The 22,731-nt window shown below is 35.1% G+C and overlaps 1 pseudogene; it reads left to right on the top strand.

The window, feature by feature from the left end:
* Positions 1–22,285: 22,285 nt before the first annotated feature.
* On the top strand, positions 22,286–22,441 carry LOC145285302 (U2 spliceosomal RNA; annotated as a pseudogene).
* Positions 22,442–22,731: the final 290 nt, after the last annotated feature.

The raw sequence follows: 22,731 nt of genomic DNA on the forward strand, positions 1-22,731 counted from the left end.
GGCAAAGACCGTATCCATTCGACTATCATTAACCGCGTGAAATAACGTTGAATTTAAACATTGTATTTTTTTGTTTTTTACTTCAGTCAGAATAATCTAATCGTTATACGATCTATGCATAAGAGCTAAATTGATCGACTTAATTCAACTGAAAGTGCTCAACGATAAGAAACGAGTTTCTTAAAGGGGCTGACATAATAATTTTTTTTACTATAATGATTAAATATTATACATATATATATATATATATATATATATATTTTTAAAGTTTGTTTTTGAAATATACTTTTGTTGTAAAAATCTAATGGATAAACATCTGAAGAAGTTGATGGAGACAGGATATTTTTATGGAAACATAAATCGTAAAATTGCCTACTCATCAATGAAACAGCTGTAATGGAAAATCCAGGAAATAAACGAAGGTTATAAAAAAGAAAGCGTGAGTCTTTGAATTTTCAACAAAATTTTACACTATATATATATATATATATATATATATATATATATATATATATATATATATATATATATATGTATATTCTGTGTTTGGACTGGCTTGCATAATCTCCAAAGCTCAATCCTATCAAAACCATCAAGCAACAGCTACGAAATGATAAAATTTCATCAAGCAAAAGCTACGTTGCTTGATGTCTATTTACGCAATGATAAAATGTCATATCTGGAAGAACTTTGGACAAATATGAAAGAGAAGTGGGATGCCCTTTCATCGGAGTATTGCCTAAGACTAATTCAAGGAATGCCCCTAAAAAGCAGGCTGCCAAATTACAGGAGAGCTATGTTACTAAATATTAACTACTTCATTGTGTTCCTGTTGTATTTGTGTTGCATTAATATTCAAAAGTTACATTTAAATAACAATTTTCGATTGTGCGAGGTTTCTTTTTGCCTTCTCAATTTGAAGATAATTTTTTTAAATTGATGTAAGATAATTCAGTTAAAAAGTAAAATATGAATAGGTAAAATTATAGTAAAACGCGAATCAAATGAAGTATACGTTGTTTAAACAGTTACATTCCATTTAGTTTAAATTTGCGGTTTTTGAAAAAAATGACAAGTACGGTCTTTTTTTCTGGCGCCACTACATATATATGTTTCGATCCTGGCTTGAGGCAGTTGCCTCACTAGCCACACTGATGAGCTGAGAAACACCGAAACTACTGTATATAGATGACTATAATGCTCCCTATCTTGAGTTGAGGATATTGGAAAGTGATATACAAACTGCCATTAGTGTACTAAGCGACGCTCTTTGTGTAAACAAATCGAGCGGAGGCATTTGGATGATGTCAAAACATCGTTAATTCATTACCTGCACAACATCAGCCATATAGCGTAATGGGGGAAAAGCCTTGACTGTCATTTGGGTGGTCGGGTTTCGATCCTGGCTTGAGGCAGTTGCCTGTCTAGCCGTACTGATGAGCTGTTAAACAGCGAAACAGTACTGTATGCGGATGAATATATATATATATATATATATATATATATATATATATATATATATATAGATAGATAGATAGAGAGAGAGGGAGAGAGAGGGAGAGAGAGAGGGAGAGAGAGAGTTTTAGAATAGGAGATTAAAAAAGATGAGCTAATTTGGGAAACAATAGGATAGTGATCGATAAATGGACAGCACAAAGATCAAAATTAATAAAAGAAAAATGAGAAAGAAAATGAGATAGAAAGAGATAGAGGAAGAGAGAAAGAGAGAGAGAGCAAGAGAGAGAAAGAGAGAGAGAGGGAGGGAGAGATAGAAGGGGAGAAACAAATATAAACTCAAGGAAAGCTAATAGGACACCTAGACAAAGACTATATTCATACAAGACCTAAAAAACAAAGGTCAATAAAACTATAAGGAAAATAAGGTTCCCCACTTCATCTCTGAAGTCGAACGGGTCTCCAGTGGAGCCTGTCGAACCTTGTAATTTCCTGGGCCCGCCCTGCGACGGGCATGTAATGGGTTCCGGACCATTTCCTGCGTCGTCCCTCTTATACGAGAAGGATCGAGCCGGACTGATGGTACCTTGTCTGTCCAAGGCTCTTCCCACCACTACTCCTATTGTGTCACCCCCTCCAGCCTTTTTATTATTTTATTTATGTAGTCACTTCACCTTTCTTTTTCGATCTGCGCCTTCCAATTTAGTTCGGAAAGGAATTAGTGGATTTCTCGATCATTTTGCTAAAAGCGGACAACCTAGCATTTTGTGCGCATCGAATTACGAAAAAGAAATGATCACAAAATTGATTGTTGCAAATCAAGTCGAGAACCAGGTGGTGGAGGAGTAGAGATGGTAATCCAGACAGAAAGATTTGTGTGCGTGTGCGTTTGAGAGAGAGAGAGAGAGAGAGAGAGAGAGAGAGAGAGAGAGAGAGAGAGAGGGAGAGAGAGAGACGGGGAAAGAGAAAGAGAGGTTACGGTTTTGAATTTTTTAGATGAGGATTGATTATTCGTATTATTTGGATTATCACCTTGAGTGTTTTCACAACGTTTCGATCGCTGTAACCTCTGACCTTCTTCGTGTATCGAACTCGGGAATCTTTCTTGCAGACGTGTGGCATAGTGGTTAAAGTACTTGGTAAAATTCAGTTGTAAAGTTACACTCTTTTGAAAGTTGGAGGTTCCACTTTTCAGTGCAGGCTAAACTCAAAATACAATCGTGAATTACTAAGACTTATACCCAGTCAGTCATGGCTAACAAAACGATATACTGGTATCTTCGTGGATTAAATAATGGGTTCCCGTTTAAATTCTGCGCAGATTCCCGAGTTCAACAGAAAGATTCCCGAGTTCGATAGAAAGATTCCTGAGTTCGACAAGATATATCTGGAGAAGGTCGACCGAAAAGTTGTGTAAAGGGTACTCAAAATGAGATCAGTAGTCTGCAAAAATCCTGTGTGTGTGTATGAGAGAGAGAGAAAGAGAGAGAGAGAGAGAGAGAGAGAGAGAGAGAGAGAGAGAGAGAGAAGGACACACACACACACACACACACACACACACACACACACACACACACACACACAAAAGAATGATGAAAAAAGAGGCAGCACACCCATCCCTGCTTTAGTTGAGCACTCTGAAAAGTAAAAATTTTATTTGTCATTAAGCTCTCTTTTGACGGCCGATATTTTTCATACACAGTAGAACGATAACATTGTCGCCCTAGAAATGACGACATGATTCCATTTCCGTTTGATGAAAACCGGTTTTCTTTTTTTTGTTGCAGACCATCTACTTGTTGGCCAGTTGTATACAGATCCCAAGAACGATATGAGCCTTCTGTCATGTCTGAAAGTGACAATGTTTAACAAGCGAGAGCGGAGATGAGCCTCTGTACAACTCATGCTTTCTACCGATCCAAGTTATGACAGCAGGACCATTGCCAGCACCCTCAAAATGCATTGCTAGATTGCCAGGAAAAAGAGGGACGTGACCAGGGTGATGAAAACAAATTCTCCGGACACGATTATGGTCTTTGGTGTGGTTTCAATTCTAGCTGATGCACCCAAATACTTTTTTTTTTAATTTTGAATCATGACTGTATAATAATACATACGTAATCTGAAAAATTAAAATATCATATTTAAGCGTATTCTACGATATGGCAAAGCCGAGTGCCCCTCCCGTTGATATATATATATATATATATATATATATATATATATATATAAAGTTATATATATATATAAAGTTATATATATATATATAAAGTTATATATATATATATATATATATATATATATATATATATATATATAAATATACAACGTAATATTTGTGCCTATGTTGTGACGTTTGTGTGTTCCCTATAGAAAAAATCGACACTAAGCAAAATCTCATCTCTTAACTATTGAGGTCCTTAAATGCCGGAAAGTACTCTACTCTAATAGCTTATTTCCTCTAGACTTTGTAATTCCCTTTCTGTTTACTGCTTTCCTTACTGCACTAAAATGCAGAAGTTAAAGGCGAGTAGAAAATGTATCTTTGGTTTACTTTCGCCAATTGTGTAACTCTTGCTTCCTGCATTTTATTCTTTAGCCCACACATTCCATCAGGGAAAAATTGTTATTTTCTGGACCAGCTTCCTTACATCGTGTCTGAGCGATTTTCATAAAAAAAAACTCCCTACATGACGGCCCTGTGTACCTGATTCCGAATAGTTGTCCCTACGCCCAAATGGCAATAAACTTTGTTTGTGATGAAAAATAGTTTTAAAAAATATCTATATTATTAATACGATAGCGTGTGTGTTATTTTGTGTGTCACTCTTACATCTTTTTTCTTTCGAGTGACTGTCGTTTAATTGTTATGACTTTCCATTTCTTGTAATAAATAATTTTACCAAAACTTCATCATAAGTTTTTGTTTCGGTTTCGATTATAGCTGAAGGAATCAAGTCATCTATTTTTTAAATAAATACTTTTACCAAGAATTCTTAAGTTTTGGCTTTGGTTTCGATTATAGCTGAAGGAACGCAAGTTATATATATATTCTTCAGAAGTATTGGTTTCAGTTTCGATCTAAGCTGATGAGCCCAAGTCATATGGATATATTTTTATATTTTTTAAATCACAACCTTATACTATATAAAAATCGATAGAAAAATGACTATATAATAATATATACGAAATCTACATAAATTAAAATATCATATTTAAGCGCATTCTACAACCGGGCTACGCTGGGCGTCCTTGTTGGCTTAGATAAATATTTTTTCAGTTTTAACAAAAGAGCTACAATTATATCAGGGCGCCTCCATTTATGCTGAACACCCACAGAATTCCAACATCAATATATTACATATGAAAGAGTCCGTTGTAGAATTTCCACAGGTCCCGGTAGTGATTATGAATGCCACAAAATCATATATGACAGAAATGCATGGATTAATGTTGCACACATTCTAAAGATTATAAAGAATAAAGAAAATGGTGGTTTGAGGCAGAAGCAAACCAGCATGTCTCTAAGGGACAGCGAAGATGGTTGGAGGAAAATACAGAAATAATATAGAAAGATATGCACAACACCGTGTGAAACAGGTGTTATTTTATAGGGAAGTTAAAAGTTATTATTTCGATAAATTTTATTGAACATATTCAATGCAACAATGATTTGTGCAGACCCTTTTCTGCGTTTCATTTGTTAGACGCTTTTAAAACGGGCAAAACAAACTAGATTAGGTTTAGCTTAAGGTCATGTTAGGATTAGGTTAAAAACAGTTCACGTTTTGTCCAGTTCATTTTGCAGATTTCTGCCTACCATATATGTTAAAAGTTCCCCAATTTACAGATACATTTCTCGAGTATTCTAATTGGATAAGCGTTTCGGCATCTTTCGACTGTTTAGGTAAAGGGCCGGAAGATGCTAAACAAAATCACCTTTTGTCTGGTTCAAAAGCTCTATCGGTACCAAAATTAACGCATTGATTACACAGATGACCTTGCTTTGTTGTCAGGCACAATTGACGAGGCTAGCAAACTTCTTATTCAAATCGAAGAAGATCCTAGTTTATGCTTGAAAAACAAAACTTATCAGCAAAAAGCAAGAATAAATTAAGTTAAAGCAATAACAAAAAAAGCCAGCGGCACTCACCCTAAGCAGGTTTAACCGACTTCCTCTGATAAAGGAAGTCTGAAGGGAATATCAAATTCAGAAGCAGTTCTCAGTTGCATGTATATCCCCTCTAGGGGAGATAACGACATTAGGTTTTTGCAGTTTTTACAGAAAAGTATCGACATTCTCCTACATACAGCGCCTGGTGGTCCCAAATCGTCACTCATCTTATACTGACCAAGCTCAATGTTGCTTACCTTCGGTGATCTAACGATAAGCACCAATAACCATAACATATCAATATGATTACGCCGAACATAAAAGTATACAAATTATGAAAATTAAAAGAAATAGTTTAGGTGTGATAATGCATCATGTGTATTCAATAGCTGTGACCGTCTCCTTCATTGTGCCGGGCCAATGTTACCCGTCCTTCGATCCAGTCAGACCCGACAGAAGTTATCCATAAACTAAAGTCATCTAATAGCCAGAAGACAAGTGTTTAGAACTGACCCCCCCCCAAAAAAAACGAGTACCCCAGCCCAAGAAAAAAATTGGGCCATCGCAATGATTAAGTTTTTATCGGGTGGATTGTCGAAGACAAATGCTCGACTGGTATGCTAGGCGCAAGAATTAATGTGGTTTTCTTCATCTTTTCCATCATTGTGGTTCCTTTTTTTCCACCGAACGGAGCACAAGATAGGAATCGACTTTTAAACACACATCGTACGCATGTTGGGTGTGTCACGGAGATTTCCATGGGCTATGCACATATAAACTGGGTAAACCCTTAAAACGAATGAAGTGTAAGCAAAAGTAACGTAAAAAGTCCATGCTTAATGTAAAATGACCGCCAATAAAAACACTTACAAATTAAATGTACTGCAATCCTAAAAGTTAGAGACCGGAAGTGACCACAATCGTCTTATGTTTTATGGTTAAATCTGCATATGATCTTAACGCAATAAGATCGGGCTAACAAGGTATATGCAGGAGATAAACGAAATGTACTCCAACTCACACTCGTCTTAACCTGGGACTGCAGAGCCTTATCCCTATTGCCTGTGGTAAAAATTGCAAAATCCTTTGTATTCCTAAGAAGTCCACTTTCCAGGCTTTTCTTCCCATCTTTTGGAGGTTGTATTTATTGCCTACTCCCTGAAGAGAATGGAGAATGTCGATGGGGCTGTCCAGGCAATTTTTGTTAGGCCCGAGAACATCTCCTTTAACAGTGTTAGTTTGTCGTTTCTCACTTTCCTGATGTAGTACTACTGTTGTAGAACGGAAGTAAATATCACCTTACACACATTTCCCTCATATCTAGCCATTATTTGCATGCTTAAGTATCAAATTTCTAGGTTCTAAATAATTTCTGTCTTATTTTGTAAGTGGTTGAAGTGAAGAAACTGATTATCGAGTATGCCTCCACCTGAAATCTATTATAATACGTTTCTGACTTAAAGAAGTATTGCCGTTCAAATGCAATGATAGATTTCGCAAACGTTCCCTCTAATGGTTATATAATTTTATTTATAAAAAATCTACTCACGCGTTGAGCACTTAGTTCACGTTATCAATATTTCAACTTATATATATATATATATATATATATATATATATATATATATATATATATATATATATATATATATATGAATCGTTTTACTCGATATTGATATATATATATATATACATATATACATGTATATATATTCTTTATTTGTTTTTACATAAGTAGTAATATGTTGCTACACAGTCATGAGTATGTTTCGGTCAGCTAGTTGCCGATACAGCTTATACAAAAGCAAAGTTTGCAATCTTTACTTTCGTATAAGCTGCATCACCTGAATCGGTCTCTGGTTACAAGTAAACAACTGACAGAAACATGCTAATGACTGTGTAGCAAGATATCATTGCTTTTGTAAAACCAAATAAGGAGAACGACCTATTCTACTTCGGTTTTGAGCACTCCTGTATTATTCTCGTTAAACTTTAATGGTTACTTCACCTTTGGAAAACAATAAACAGATTATGTATATACATCAATAGGATAGCGTGTGTATTATTTATTTCGTGTGTCGCGCTTACATCCGATTGACTGTCGTTTAATTGTTATGAACTTTTATTTCTTGTAATAAATAATTCTACAAAGAATTCTCCCTAAGGTTTGGTTTCGATTTTGATTATAGCTGATGGCATTCATGTCATTTATTGGTCCCCGACAAAAAGAGGATGGACCTGTAAATTCATCCTTGTCCGTTCGTCCGTTCGTCTGTTCGTCCGTTCGTTTGTTCGTCTGTCCGCACTTTTCTCAATAACTATGCCTTGGAATTTTTGAAAATTTTGCACAAACATTAAACATGATACGAATAAAAATGTAACAACGGATTTTCCGGGAAAACTCCGGTTGCTCCCCCCACCCCTCAGGGGTGCCCTTCGGGCTAAAATGGCTTAATTTGACACTTTTGTGCTTATTACAAAAACAAAAAAAATGGATGTCTTAGATTTTTATATAACTATCTGAAAAGTTGTAACTAACTGATTTCTATATAATTTTACGTGTCTATACTTCGTGGTACGTCTTAGGTGTGCCCCAACGGCTCTTCTAGGGCTAATAAAAATAATCTATTTTTGGGACTATTTTACCACATTTCTTCCAAATTTTCTGTGTATATCTATTTAGCAGTTTTGCATGGTGCTGAACTCACATTTAAATATGTCTTGGGAATTATTGGGGCTACATGGGACGGGGCGCAAATGATGGATTTAGTCATTTCCTTTTTTGCATGGTGCAGAACTTAAATTTACATATGTTAAGGCCTAAAACCGTATCGTTTGTCCATTTTCACCAGAATTTGACGTCCCCTGGGAACTTTTGCTCCACTTTCTTTTTATAAATAATTTTACCCAGAATTTTTCATAAGTTTTGGTTTCAGTTTCGATTATAACTGATAGCACTTAAGTCATATATTTTCTGTATAAATGATTTTATCCAGAATTCTTCATAAGTTTTGGTTTCAGTTTCGATTATAGCTACAGACCTCAAGTTATACATACATATATTTTCTTTACAAGTTTTGGCTTAAGTTTCGATTGAAGCTGATGCACCTAAGATATATTTTTTAGTTTTGAAATCGCACCTTTATAATATATAACAATCGACAGAACATTGACTCTATAATAAAATATACGAAATCTGCAAGAATTAAAATATCATATTTAAGCGTACTTTACGATTGGGCTACGCCGGGCAGCACTGCTAGTTTAGATAAATACTTTTGCAGTTTTAACAAAATAGCTACAATAATACCAGGGCATCTCCATTTCTTTATTTTTACCTATTAACCATTGCCTTTAAAAATCTAACTCTCTGCAATTAACAGTTCAAATCGTACCTTGTCTTTCTTTGATAGGAGGTGTTTTGCGATCTTTCAAAGACTGAGGCCTATACATAAGCTGCAATCAAACCATATATATATATATATATATATATATATATATATATATATATATATATAGTCATCCACATAAACTACTATTTCGCTGTTTCACAGCTAATCAGTGCGGCTAGACAGGCAACTATCTCAAGCCAGGATTGAAATCCGACCCCCTGTACAACAGTCAAGGCTCCTATATATATATATATATATATAGATTTTCATCGCTCGCTAAATTCATCAGCATCTCAATTTCCACTGCAGAACATATTTCTTAAAAAATCGCCTGCTTGATTTTTTTTTTATCACACTTTGTTTATAACACATCCTGTTTACGAGACCCGTTGCAAAAATAGATATAAACACTAGCTGATATACTAAGATTTTCAGATGCGATTCGAAACTTGACGGTTCGCCCAGCAATCAGATATGTAACCCGTATGTTATGAAGCTCTCCACGAAAGTAGGACAAATTTTCTATTTGTATTATGTACATTATTCCGACTACTTTTCTATAGCTTGAGTGTTATTTTCATATACTCCCACAGGAGTATCTTGTTGAATATTTCTGTCGAACTGAGAAATCTCTACAGAATTTTACACGGAAGCTTTAAATTAATCCACACGAGTAAGATGCTCTCGTTCCATCAACTATAACTGAGTAAAAGTCCTAAGTAATTCGTAATTTTATTTTGAGTGTCGCCCGCACCGGGGATGAGACCTTCACCCCCCAGAAGAGTGTTATTTACAACTGAATTTTGCCAAATACTTTATCCATTACGCAATGGGCTCTTGCTTTTATATTTGTTTACATTATCGACTACCTAAAGAGCTCCATTCATATATTTTTCTTTTACAAATATCGATGGTTTACGCTCAGACGCAGCTGTTACTAGAGACCTCAACCGACGGATGTTGAGACAATGAAAATTCTCATTTTTACTATTTTCTCTTTTTCTACTATCTCTTTTGTTCGCTTTCTTAATCTTTGATTATAATCTTATTCAAGTTGAATTGTTTTTTCTTATTCCTTTCTATATATCCATTTAAATTCCTTGTTCACTTTCCAGTCTCTTTCTGCTTCCACCTCTCTCCCTATATATATTCATTCCTCTCACTATGCCCCTTGCAGATATTAATATCATCTTGATATTACCTTTTTCCATACGTGTCTACTTCTACAGTTTTCTTTCCTTTTTTTTCCTGATTTTTACAGTTCTTTCTTTATTTTCTAATTTAGTTTTCTTCTTTCTATATATCGATATAATTGCCTTATCCTCAGTTTTCTCTCCTCCCTTCGTCCACCTCCATCTATCTCTTTTTCAATATATATTTTCCCTCCTCTCACTATTCCTCTTACTGAAACCAACATCTCTATATTTACTCCCCTTTTATTCTTTCATATTTCTACTGTTTTCTTCCTTTTCTTTTTGAATGTTTCTTTCTTTCTTTTTTCCAATAAACTTTTCTTCTTTTTTTTTTTTTCTTTAGTGAATTTGACGTTGTTCATCCGTGGAAGAATTATTTGTTCAACTACTCTACCCGGTCGTCTGCTCCAATGCCCTGAACGCCGCCATTCTTTCAATTCCTTTCAATTCGCTTTACCTTCCTTTTTCTTTTCATTTCACTTATTTATTATTCATATTTTTTGTCATTCCGTTATTTTGTTTCCCCTCCCATTTTGTTTAATATTCAACATTTTGTAATGCCCGGTCCCATCTCGATAAACTCCTCCTAATTCTTGCCGACTTTCTTAAAATAATTTCATTACAGTACGAAAGAAAGGGAGACTCGGAGAGGGTATGTCTTTTTTTTTTTGTTTTTCAAAAGCGCCAGAGTGAGAGGTTTCGGGTGTTAGGGTTTCGGAGTGCTGGGGGTTCGGCGTCATTTGTATGCCAAAAATAAATTATTCTTTGTGGAAGATTTATTGATACAGCATAATCAGAGGAAGTGAATGATGGACGGAGAAAGGAAAGAGAAAAATGAAGAAAAGGGCAGATTTGATTGAAAAAAAAAAAAAAGTAAAATAAACAACAACAAAAAAAAACTAAAGAAGATCAAACAAATAACAAACAAAACAAAAAACAAGCTTAAAAAGAAAAATGGATCTGAGAGAACTGAAGTTAGAAACGTGAAAGAAAAAAAGAGATCAAAGTTAGGATAAACGACAAAACTTAATAAAGTTCTAAAAATCAAGAAGAAAAAAAAAGGTTTACAAACGGAAGAGTGACGTATTTGAAGGAACCGAATTTAGACAAAAAATGAAAACAAAAACGAAAGAAAGACATAAAATGAGGATAAGATAAAAAAAAACATGAAAAAGGATGAAAGGAATTGGTTTACGGAAAAATGTTGGCAGTATCTGTAAGATTTCTAAGAAAAATGAGAAAGCAAAACAAACAAACAAACAAAAAACAAAACAAAAAACAAAAACAAAACAAAAACAAACAAACAAAGGAAACCATACAATAAGAATTGGATTGACTCATCTAAATTTGTGAGGTGATTGGTTATTCGTATTATTCGGATTCATCGGACTACTTTTCTCATCTTGGGTGTCATTTTCACAACGTTTCGGTTGATGTAAACTTCGACATTCTTCAGGTATATCTTGTCGAACTCGGGCATGTTTCAGTCGAACTCGGGAATTTGGATAGAATTTCGAACGGAGCCTTTTATTTACTTCACAAAAGTAGCATATTTTTGTTTCGCCAGCCATAACTGGATAAAGGCCCTAAGTAATTTGGAATTGTAGTTTTCAATCGCTCACACTGAGAATCGAACTACAGTTTTCAGGAGTATATCACGGAGTGGTTAGAGTACTTGGAAAAATACATTGTAAATGAAATAAAGCTAAGAAAACGATACAACAAGAATTAGTTTAGTGGCTTTCTACGGCATATCACCAGTTTCGAATTATTTAATGTAGTATTCAATAAATTAGGAAACAAATTAAAAAAAAACTGTAGTGTTGTTTTCTTTAGGGCGACAACTTTATCTTTCCACCCAGTGTGTGTGTGTGTGTGTGCGTGTGTGTGTGTGTGTATATATATATATACATATATATGCATAATATATATTCAGAATGTGAGGGATTATATAATAACCACAGCCAAACAACGTCGCAGCTCACAAGAGTCATGACAGCTAATAAACCGGAAGTTGAAGACCCGAGTTTCGCTATTATTTGGGCTCATCAGTTAGTTTCACCCTCATTTGGGCTCATCAGTTACCCATATCCGTTACAATGTACACTAAATATAACAACACAACATATATAAAAGAATAACTGTATAGTTCTATTCCAAGATAAAAAATATTTATTTTTATGCAAAGCACGAAAGGAGACAGTATTGACATAATAATAACCATTTGTTTCTGTATAACGAAACGTATCTGTCAAAAATATATCGACATTTTAACATGTTGGAGAAACTGTTTAACATGAAAAATAAATCTTTGGATCTTTGAATGCAACTATACTGTCATTCTCTACCAAACTTCTCTGAATTTTTGGTCTACACACTATAAACTTGAATATGTTTTGGTTTCGATTGTAGCTGATTACCCCAAGTCATATATTTTTAAAATTTAGAAATCACTACGGTATGTTGGCTACTATGAAAGAATCGATAGAAAATTGACCTTATAATAAATGCGAAATCTGCTTAAATTAACATATATAGTTAAGCGTATTTTACAAACAGGACACACCGCGCGGTCTGCTATTATATATATATATATATATATATATATATATATATATATATATATATATATATATATATAAATATATATATATGTATATATATATATATATATATATATATATATATATATATATATACATATTAAGAACTGAAAGTATATTATGGCAATTAATTGCCATGAACACATTTTCATAACTTTTCTGTATTTTGATAACTTACTACCTTGCTCTACCTATGTATTGAGCGCTGTTGAAGTAAATACTAAAAAGTTACGCATAAAATTATACTTTCATATATAATTGTCATAAATGTATTATATATATATATATATATATATATATATATATATATATATATATATATATATATATATATATATATATATGTGTGTGTGTGTTTCCAAAATTTAAATTAACTTTTTATAAAACTTTAAGTAAATTCAATAAAATATTACGGAGTTTATATATATTTAAGTATAATTCATGTTATATAAAAGTACATATCATTTACTTTTGGAGATTATAATGTACTTGGTGATTGTTTAAGGTACAAACTAGTCAAATATTAGAGTTGGCAATTAAGAAGTCATTGTTAAAACCCATTAATATAATAGAAAATCTATTGATTTCAATTAAAACAAAAGTTGAATATTAAAGTTAAAGTTTAATATAATTTTTTATTTTATTGTTTTGTTTGGATTAAGTCTTGTTTAATGTGATAAAATTTCTATAGCGTAACAGGTAAAGACATGAACAATAACACGTATATATAAGCACAATTTTGTAGGTTATTGATATTAAAAGTATACAACGTTAGAAAAGTAAACATCATTATTTTTTATTTTATATATATATATATATATATATATATATATATATATATATATATATATATATATATAAGAGCAATTGTTTGTATGTTGGTCTGTGCGTGTGTGTGTGCATTTCCCTACCAAACTACTCTGTCAATTTTCAGTCTACAGACTCGAGATTTGACATAAGGGATATTGAGATTTGGGGAAATCTTTTTAATCGGTTTTCGGCCAGAAATATAGGTCTCAAGGGGTCAAAGTTCAACGTTTTGACATTTGAAAACTCTACCAAAGTCCTCCGCTAATTTTGAGTCTAAACACGTGAGATTCGAGATGCAGATTACTCGGACATGGATCAAACTTTTAATTTGATTTGAGCCCAAAACAATAAATGTTAAGAAGTCAAAATTGGGGTCAAAGTTTAAAAAAAAAAAAGACCTCTTTGTCTAAACTTTTGAAATTTTACATAAAGTGTATGCAGACATAGGACAAGCTTTTTTAATCGGTTTTTGGCCGAGAATTTGGCTGCCAAGCGGTCAAAGTTGAAAGAGTTGACCTTTGCAGACTCGACTAAACTCCTCCGTCAATTTTAAGTCCAAATACTTGAAATTTTAGATTTAAGTTACCTGGACATGAGTCAAACTTTTTAATATATATGTATGCTTATGCACATACACTTATGAACAATGAACATTACATAGGGTCCGAGCAAAGCCGGACTTAACTGCTAGTATATATATATATATATATATGTATATCATGTATCATCATAAAATGATCTAAGGATATATATATATATATATATATATATATATATATACGATTTTCAGTTTTTACTTCAGCCGTGCTCAAATACATAGGTGGAACTAAGTAGAAAGTTATGAAAATGTATTGTCTATCCTTGTGGCCATGTCACTAGTAAAGGTGCTGGAGGTAAACGTTTCAACTGGACTGACGTTATCCGCCCTATAGTCAGAGACCCGAACCTTGGATTAACCACTAAGGAGGCTGTCCTATCAGTAGGTGCAAAGTACTGGGGCTGCTGTATTGCCATTTGGTGAATGGATTCTGGACAATGCAGTAGCTTCTGGTGGAGCCTCTCAATGCCATATTAGTGGGTAATTGTTATGGCTTTACCTTATCATGTGCTACAAAAAATTCTTCGTTTCTTTTTCTCTTACTTTCCGTCTCTGCCCTGCTCTAAGCAAGTCTGTCGACCTATTCCACAAATCCCAAATCTCAATCAAGAGGTTTCCAGAAAAAAATACTTGATCAAACCCAGATCTCCCACTACCAACGTAGATCCCCACTACTATGTCTCCTTCTAAAACATCAGGGGGTCTGCGTTCCAACCTTCCAAAGGTTCAAACTCTTTTACAGGAGACTAAACCAGACCTAATGTTCTTAAGTGAAACTGGCATTGGACCGGCTACTTCCCTCGATGCGTTTGTAATTAAAGGATACTCTAACTTAACCTCTAAATCCGACCCCAAGACGGCTTTCCATGTGGCAGGGACATCTCTAGAGAAGATCCTAACTTACCCTATATGTGCTTCTGCGTTGCACTAGCCCACACTACAGCATTTATATTTGCACTCTATCGCCCCCTTAGCAGTGGAGTTACTATCTTTAAAAGCATATCTGAGAAAATTGACCACGTCCTGTCTACGTATCCTTCAGCAAACATTCACGTCTGTGGAGACTTTAATGTTCCCAATGTGGAACGGTTAAATCACTCAAACAAGACCGTCAACGAGGGGAGGTTCTGTCACGATTTCTCCATTGGTTATGACCTCACTCAGATTGTTCACGAACCCACCCGTGTGCCCGACACTGACGGCCAGTACGCAAGTCTCCTAGACCTTTTTCTCACAATTTGCCCTGAGCTATGTTTATCTTCCGTTCTGTCTCCACTGGGATCTTCCGACCACTCTTTTGTATCAGTTCAGATAAAAACGAAATGTAATAGGTCCTCAGACGTACCTCTCCAATAGAGTATCAATACTCTATTGCTGAATTGTAGAGCTTCCGTATATTTATATCTGATCTACCTCTGCGTTCTTTTTTAACAAGGATGTGTCCTCCATAGTATCAGACCTGACGGAATGGTTAATTGTATGTATAGACCGATTTATACTCTCGAAAAAGTTCCAGCAAAAACCTAACAGCCAGTCGTGATTCTCTCCAGAATGTGCTGCTGTCATTGCGCACGGAAATCACTTTTCCATTGCTTCCAACGTAATAGCTGTACTGAAACTAAAGCTGCTTTCAGGACCGCCGGCAACCACTGTAAGAAAGTAATGCAGAACGCGAGAGAGTTGTATGCTCTGCTCGTCAAGTCAAAAGTAGATGAACAGCGGCTTGGTTCCCATCATTTTTAGTAAATACCAAACAGAATCCTGACCAGGAGCGTGTGCCCTATCCCAACTATCATCAATGGACCTGGTGTAATCTCATCAGCATCAGACAACGCCAAACTCTTTGCCAAGAACTTTGCAGCTAATTCTACCCTAAACGACCAAGGCCGTCAACCCCCAGCATTTCCTCGTATACATGAAAATACGCTATGTGACATACAAATATCTGTACGTGATGTTGCCCTGACAGCATTCAAATTATAGTGCTCAAAAAACTTTAACCAAAACTAGCGCCCATACTTACAAAGCTATTTAAGTTTTGTCTTAAGGAGAAATGCCTCCCAACACCATGGAAAATCTCATCAGTATGCCCTGTATTTAAGAATTCAGGTGATCCTTCATCTACCTATCAGTAAAGGCCAATAAGTCTCTTGTGAGTCATGAGTAAGTTGCTGAAATTTGTGTTAAATAGAGAAATAGCCAACCATCTCAGCAAAAATAACCTTCTTGTTGACATGCAATATGGTTTCCGTTCTGCTAGATCTACGGTAGACGTGCTTACAGTTTTATCTCATAGGATTAGTGAATCTCTCGACGGAGGCTTCCTCTCTAGGGCAATTGCTCTTGACATATCAAAGGCCTTCGATAAGGTATGGCACAAAGGTTTACTTCACAAGATCTCTAGCTATGGTATAGCTGGAAGTGTCTTCTTAATCATTTCACTCTGATATGTTCATAATAGTAGTCGTTGACTGGCAGAAATCAGCTCTCGGTATTAATGCTGGGTCCCTCAGGGGTTCATCCTAGGCCCAACTTTTTTCCTGATCTACATTAATGATCTTCCAAATCACATCCTTACATCATTCGTAAACATCTATGCTTACGACACAATCATATATGGTACCACATCAAAGACTGTAAATGACCAAGTTCTCTCTGATTTTCTCTCCTCTGATCTTGAGTGCATGGTACAATAGGGAAAGAGGTGGCTGGTTACTTTTAATGCATTAAAACCAAGCTTCTATCTTTATATCATCAACGCTCTGGCATCAATTGAAATGAATAGCTCTCGTCTTGGGGAGGCTTCATGTTTTGATAAGCTTCTGGGTTTAACCTTTACTCCCGATCTGAAATGGAACACATATATCAAATCCGTTGCCAAGGTCGCGGGGAAAATAGCAGGATCCTTCTACCACTCCAGTAGATATCTCACTCCTGATGCAATTCTCTATCTATATAAAAGCCAATTACGTCCAAGGGTGGAGTACTGCTCCTACATCTGGACTGGAACTGTTAGAATCAGCTTATCTTGCCTTGACAGAGTTCAAAATAGATTCGTAGCTTTGTGAGGTATGCCCTTTTCTCTTCCTCCAGCCTCTTTCCTAGAGAAGAGACGTTGCGAGTCTGTCTCTGCTTTATCGTTATTTCCATGGCAGGTGCTCGTCTAAGCTTCAATCTATACCCCCCTCCAAACATTCACGAAAAACACTCGTCTAGCCAGAACCACTATCAATAGTTTCCCACGCTCTTTATCTGTGCCTAAACCTAAATGTAGATTCCATGAGCGGAGCTTCTTTCTTAGAACTGGACGCCTGTGGCCTTCCGTTGGTCTGCTTTCCAGCTGACTACAATCTGCTTGTCTTCAAGTCCAATGTAATCAAGTTCTTCATGAACTGCCTCCCTATGTAATCCAACTTACAAAAATCACATTGACTAATGTATACCCATTAACCCTTATCCTTGAGTTGCCTCTGAGCCTTGATAAGTGGTTATTACTGTGTAAAAAAAGTACATATGTTAATTTATGCAAATTTCATATGTATTATGAGGTCAATTCTCTCTCGATTCTTTGATAGAACCCAACATATCGTAGTGAATTCTAAATTTTAAAAATATACGACTTGGGGTAATCAGCTACAATCGAAACCAAAACATATAGCTTTCCAGCATTATCCGTTACCGTATGACAAATCCATACGTGCACGAAAATCGCCCCAAAAATCTTGTTTAATCTATAATTGCTGTATATTTGCGCATGCGCAGAAGAAACAGATGTATTTGACTTATTCCTGCCAAAGTTAATGCTTTTGTTTACATTTTAGCCTGTTTATAGCTATTTTACCAGCTAAAATCCAAATCGCAGTTGTTCCACAGGATCAAGTTCCCTATCTATCAAGTTTACAGTGTGTAGACCAAAACTTAAGAGAAGTGTGGTAGAAAATGACAGTATAGTTACATTCAAAGATCCAAAGATTTATTTTTCATGTTAAACAGTTTCTCCAACATGTTAAAACTTCGGTATATTTTTTTGCAGATCCGTTTCGTTATACAGAAACAAACGGTTATTATTATGTCAATACTGTCTCCTGTCGTGCTTTGCATGAAAAATAAATATTTTTATCTTGGAATAGAACTATACAGTTATTGCTGTGTTTTTATATTTAATTCGAAAGTCTAGAAATCTGTTGAAAGAATACATTAAGGCTGCTAGAAAAGGCTTATCCTGCCTTGATAGAGTTCAAAATAGCCTCGTAGGGATGTCCTTTTCTCTTCCCTGCAACCTCTTTCTCACAGAAGAGATGTTGCAAGTTTGTGTCTGCTTTATCGCTATTTTCATTGCAAGTGCTCGACTGAGCTCCAATCTATGCCCCCCCTCGCCAAACTTTTACAAGAAACACCTGTCTAGCAGAAAACACTGTCAATAATTTCCCCCATTCTTTATCTGTGCCTAAACCTAAACGTAGATTCCATGAACAAAGCTTCTTTCTTAGAACTGCACGCCTGTGGAATTGTCTTCCGTTTGCCTGCTTTCCAGCTTACTACAATATGGTTGTCTTCAAGTCTAACGTAAACAAGTTCTTGATGACCCGTTCCATATAAGTTAACAAATTTATCGAATTTTCATTACTAACTATTACTTTATTGTCCAATTGTCTACTGTACACACTTTAACCCTTATCCCCGAGTGGCCTCTTGGCATTGATAAGTGGTGATGCCTTTGTAAAAAAATGTAGAACGCCATCCCTGCATCCAAGAACCTCAATGGTGAAAGGGGTGAATTTAAGTGATAATCGAGTTAGTCGAGATCATTTAAGTCAATGGGATACCAGAGCATAAAATTCACCAGAACACATTCTAATAAAGTACTCAGAAAACAATCACCCAGATGCAACATTACGGTGATAAGACAAAAGTTGGGCTCTGGAAGAGAGTGTGAAACCTATTAGATTAGAATTTGTTTTTACCCTACATCTAAGAATGGAAGACTCGTGGTTAGTGCACCAGCAGAGATATGTTAATAATACTCTATGCATAGGCGAATGGTGGTTTTATAGGGAAATAGTATACTGCCAGGTGCGATAATATTTCTAGCACAGTAGAAGGAGCTTACTTACCATGTAGCAAACTTGGCATGTACAAGGCGTCCCATTAAAATGTATACACTCTTTAAATGACCATAAACCAACATTTATTATAAGAAATAAAAGTTTCATACGTCAAAATACTGTGAACAAATATGGAAACCAGTTAACTATCGAAAGTGTTCAAATTATTGGCTATTGTGGTTCATGAACAGCTGACCACGCTCACCGATTGAATAGAAAACGTTATTAATCAGTTCAATTGATATGTTGACACATCTTCTTTCAATGGTTGCTTTCAACTCATTCATTGTAGCTCATTTTGTGGTATGATCCATGTGTTTAACATGGCCCCACTCCCGCTCCACAAAAACATCCATGGGGGGGGGAGTCAAATCCGGTGAGCGTGGACAGTACTCGATACCTCCTCTTCGTCCTTACTATCTGTTTCGCAGGGGACTATCAAGATATGTTCTGCTGGAAGTGCCCCTTTTTTTTAATTTCTAAACATCCCTTGCGAACGTAGTATAGCATATTCATGTAGCAAGTTGAGATAATTTAAAGTTTGTATACATTTTATTTGGACACCCTCTATTTGTTCTAATTCATCTTACCTGTGAATGTTAGACTGAGACGCTTTGATGTCAGATTCTCGGGTAGAGTGCTGTTATTCATGGCAATTCATGGTTTAAAAGGTTTCTTATAACCGTTGAAATAAAAGAGGCTTTGTCTTATTAGCATTAAATGTTACTATCTTAATATGTCTCCATCTAACTATAGATTAAAAGGCATGTTTAAGTCATTGATTTGAATATGTACGTGCTGGTTTTACCCACATACCGAAAATAGTGTTGTGTCATCGTCAAATATACCCATCTCGGACGCAACTGCATAATTTATAAAAATCAAGAATAATAAAAGTTCAATGATCCACCTCTATGAATCCCACATTACTGTCATTTGTTTGTATGTACGGATATTGAAAACAACCTGGCCCTTTCTTTTAGCTAGAAGACAGATTATATTAATAATATAGTACAACTTAATTTTACTGAGAACGCTTTTATTCCAGACATTGTTAAAGGCTTTCAATACATCAAGCGCTACCGCCCAGATTGCATATACCTTGTCCAACGTATCGTATATGCGTTCAGAGATGACCATTAGGACATCCGCAGTAAAACTGCCTTGCTTAAACATTTAATGATATCCAGAAAGAAGTTTAGCAGTAACTATGTAGTAGAATATCGCTAGATTGATTTGCTACTCAGGGATTTTTGCGAAGAACGAAGTGAGACTAATGGGGTAATAAATTTGCGGATCAGTTTGTCACTAAAACTTTCGAATACTTGTACCTCAAAGGCAATGTTACAGCTATCAAGAAAACAAAATTCGGCAAGACATTTGTTGTTAAGTTTAGAGAGGATAGGGACTACTTCCGCAGAGTATTTTTCTTGTACTGTAACAGGCCCACGTGATTTGCCACTATCAGATGTTTTATGATATTCCAGACATGAAAGGGGGCGTAATCGGATCATATATGGCTTGTGTCAGCAATAGGGAGTTTAAGAAAGAGTTGTTTATAGAGATTTTTTTTCTGCATGGAGGAATTCAATGACGGATTTCTTTTTCTGAAGTACGTCCATGACAGGAGTTGCCTTATTAGAGTCTCACATCGCCAGTATCTGCAACAGAGAGACGAAACTTTCAGGTCATGAGTGCATAAGTTCAATCATCAATTTGCAATTTCCTTATGATACATTTGGACGGAATAAAAATAAAAGACATTACTTTTAGAAGATCCCTCGGCGGACGTTTAGGAAATTGGTCTATCATTTCTTAAATTTCACAATTTACACTTTTCTTTTTTTTTCACGTCAATCTCATCGATTGCAAACTTAAATGTCAGATTTGAAAACAAAACTGAAAAAAAAAATTTTTTTTAGAACGTTTATCGTCGGAGATCAGTTTTCAATTATGAAATTCTATTAAATTGAACACGTACTTTGCGACGATCACCGAGAAATATATTACGACTCTCCCGCGGACCGGTGATTATTGCAGTTTAAAGAAGTGGTTAGGGTAAATTTTTACTTTCTTTTCAACTCGGTGACGACTTTTATAGGTTTTCAAGTATGCTGTAAATGAATATCACAGTAATGTCCTATTTTAACATCGAAAAAAATTCCAAAAATATTATAATAAAAACACTTTTTAGGTTATAAGTAAAAACATCTGACAATTCGACGGGTCTAACTTTTAGCATTTGGTACAAATAACATTTCTGTTTAGTTTAATTTAACTTGGTTTAAATACGTTATAGTTAGGATCCTTTCAAGCAAGACGACGCGGATGAAATAGATAGGATAGGCGTGAGAAAGAGGGCCTGGAAGGAATGTTGACAAAGTTCCCTATCTAACCCCCGTTTTTTTAGACGGGAATAATCACCGGTCACGTGAGAGAGTCGCAATATTTTTCTCAGTGATGGTCACAAAGTACGTGTTCAATTTAGTAGAACGTTATAATTGAAAACTGATTCTCAACGATAAAAGTCATAAAATGTTTTTTTTTCGAGATTGTTTTTAAATCTGAAAGTGAAGTTTGTAATCGATTAGATTAACGTGAAAAAAAGTGTAAATTGTATAATTTAAAGGTAAGGAACAATTTCCTAAACGTCCGCCCATCCCTCGTGTAAATTAATACAAGTTATTCATAATATTAAAAAATATATTCCGAATATTTAACATATGCATGTATAATTCGACACAATGCAAAGGGATTGATGTTATATCAATAACAAATAGCTTAATAATTATCCTTTATAAATAACCAGCAGGGATATCGTGCGTTGTCAGGGCAATTGTATAACATAATTTCCATCGCTCTCTCATTCTCTTCCCCGTTTTTCTCCTCTCTTCTAATAATTTCTCCTTCACTTAGCCCATTCCTCTCTCTGGGCATACACACGTATACAACTCTAATCACCATAAGGGAAATAACTCTGTGCAAACACCAGACGTTACTTTCTTTTACGTGATGCTTTCTTCTGGGCCTTCCGGCCAAGATAAAAGTGTAGTATCTGTTCTGATGCTGCACTTCAATTTTTTTTTGTTCTCGGTTAGTGGAGGAGAAATTCTTCATAAAAGAAACAATTTTTATTTTTGTTCCTTCTCCAACATTAAAAAATGACCCTCGTGTCTAACTTTTCCTCATGGGGAGACATTGTAAATAGAAACATTAACTGATACAAATGCCAAAGAATGAATATTCTTCATACTTTTTATTATTTTGCCCGGATCACGCTGATTAAAACGCTATCAACTTTGTTGTTGTTTGTTGTGTATTTTTCAAGTTTTTGCTGGACATGCTTTCAGACATTTAATTTTCATATCGTAGATAAATTATAGATTAATATGGGTGAAGATAAAATAACTGACGAGTCTTAAGTTCCTTATTTTTTTTTAACTTTATAAACTTTAACGATA

This window comes from Euprymna scolopes, chromosome 9 (assembly GCF_053919585.1).
Source record: "Euprymna scolopes isolate OS-2025 chromosome 9, ASM5391958v1, whole genome shotgun sequence".
Taxonomy (NCBI): Eukaryota; Metazoa; Mollusca; class Cephalopoda; order Sepiida; family Sepiolidae; genus Euprymna; species Euprymna scolopes.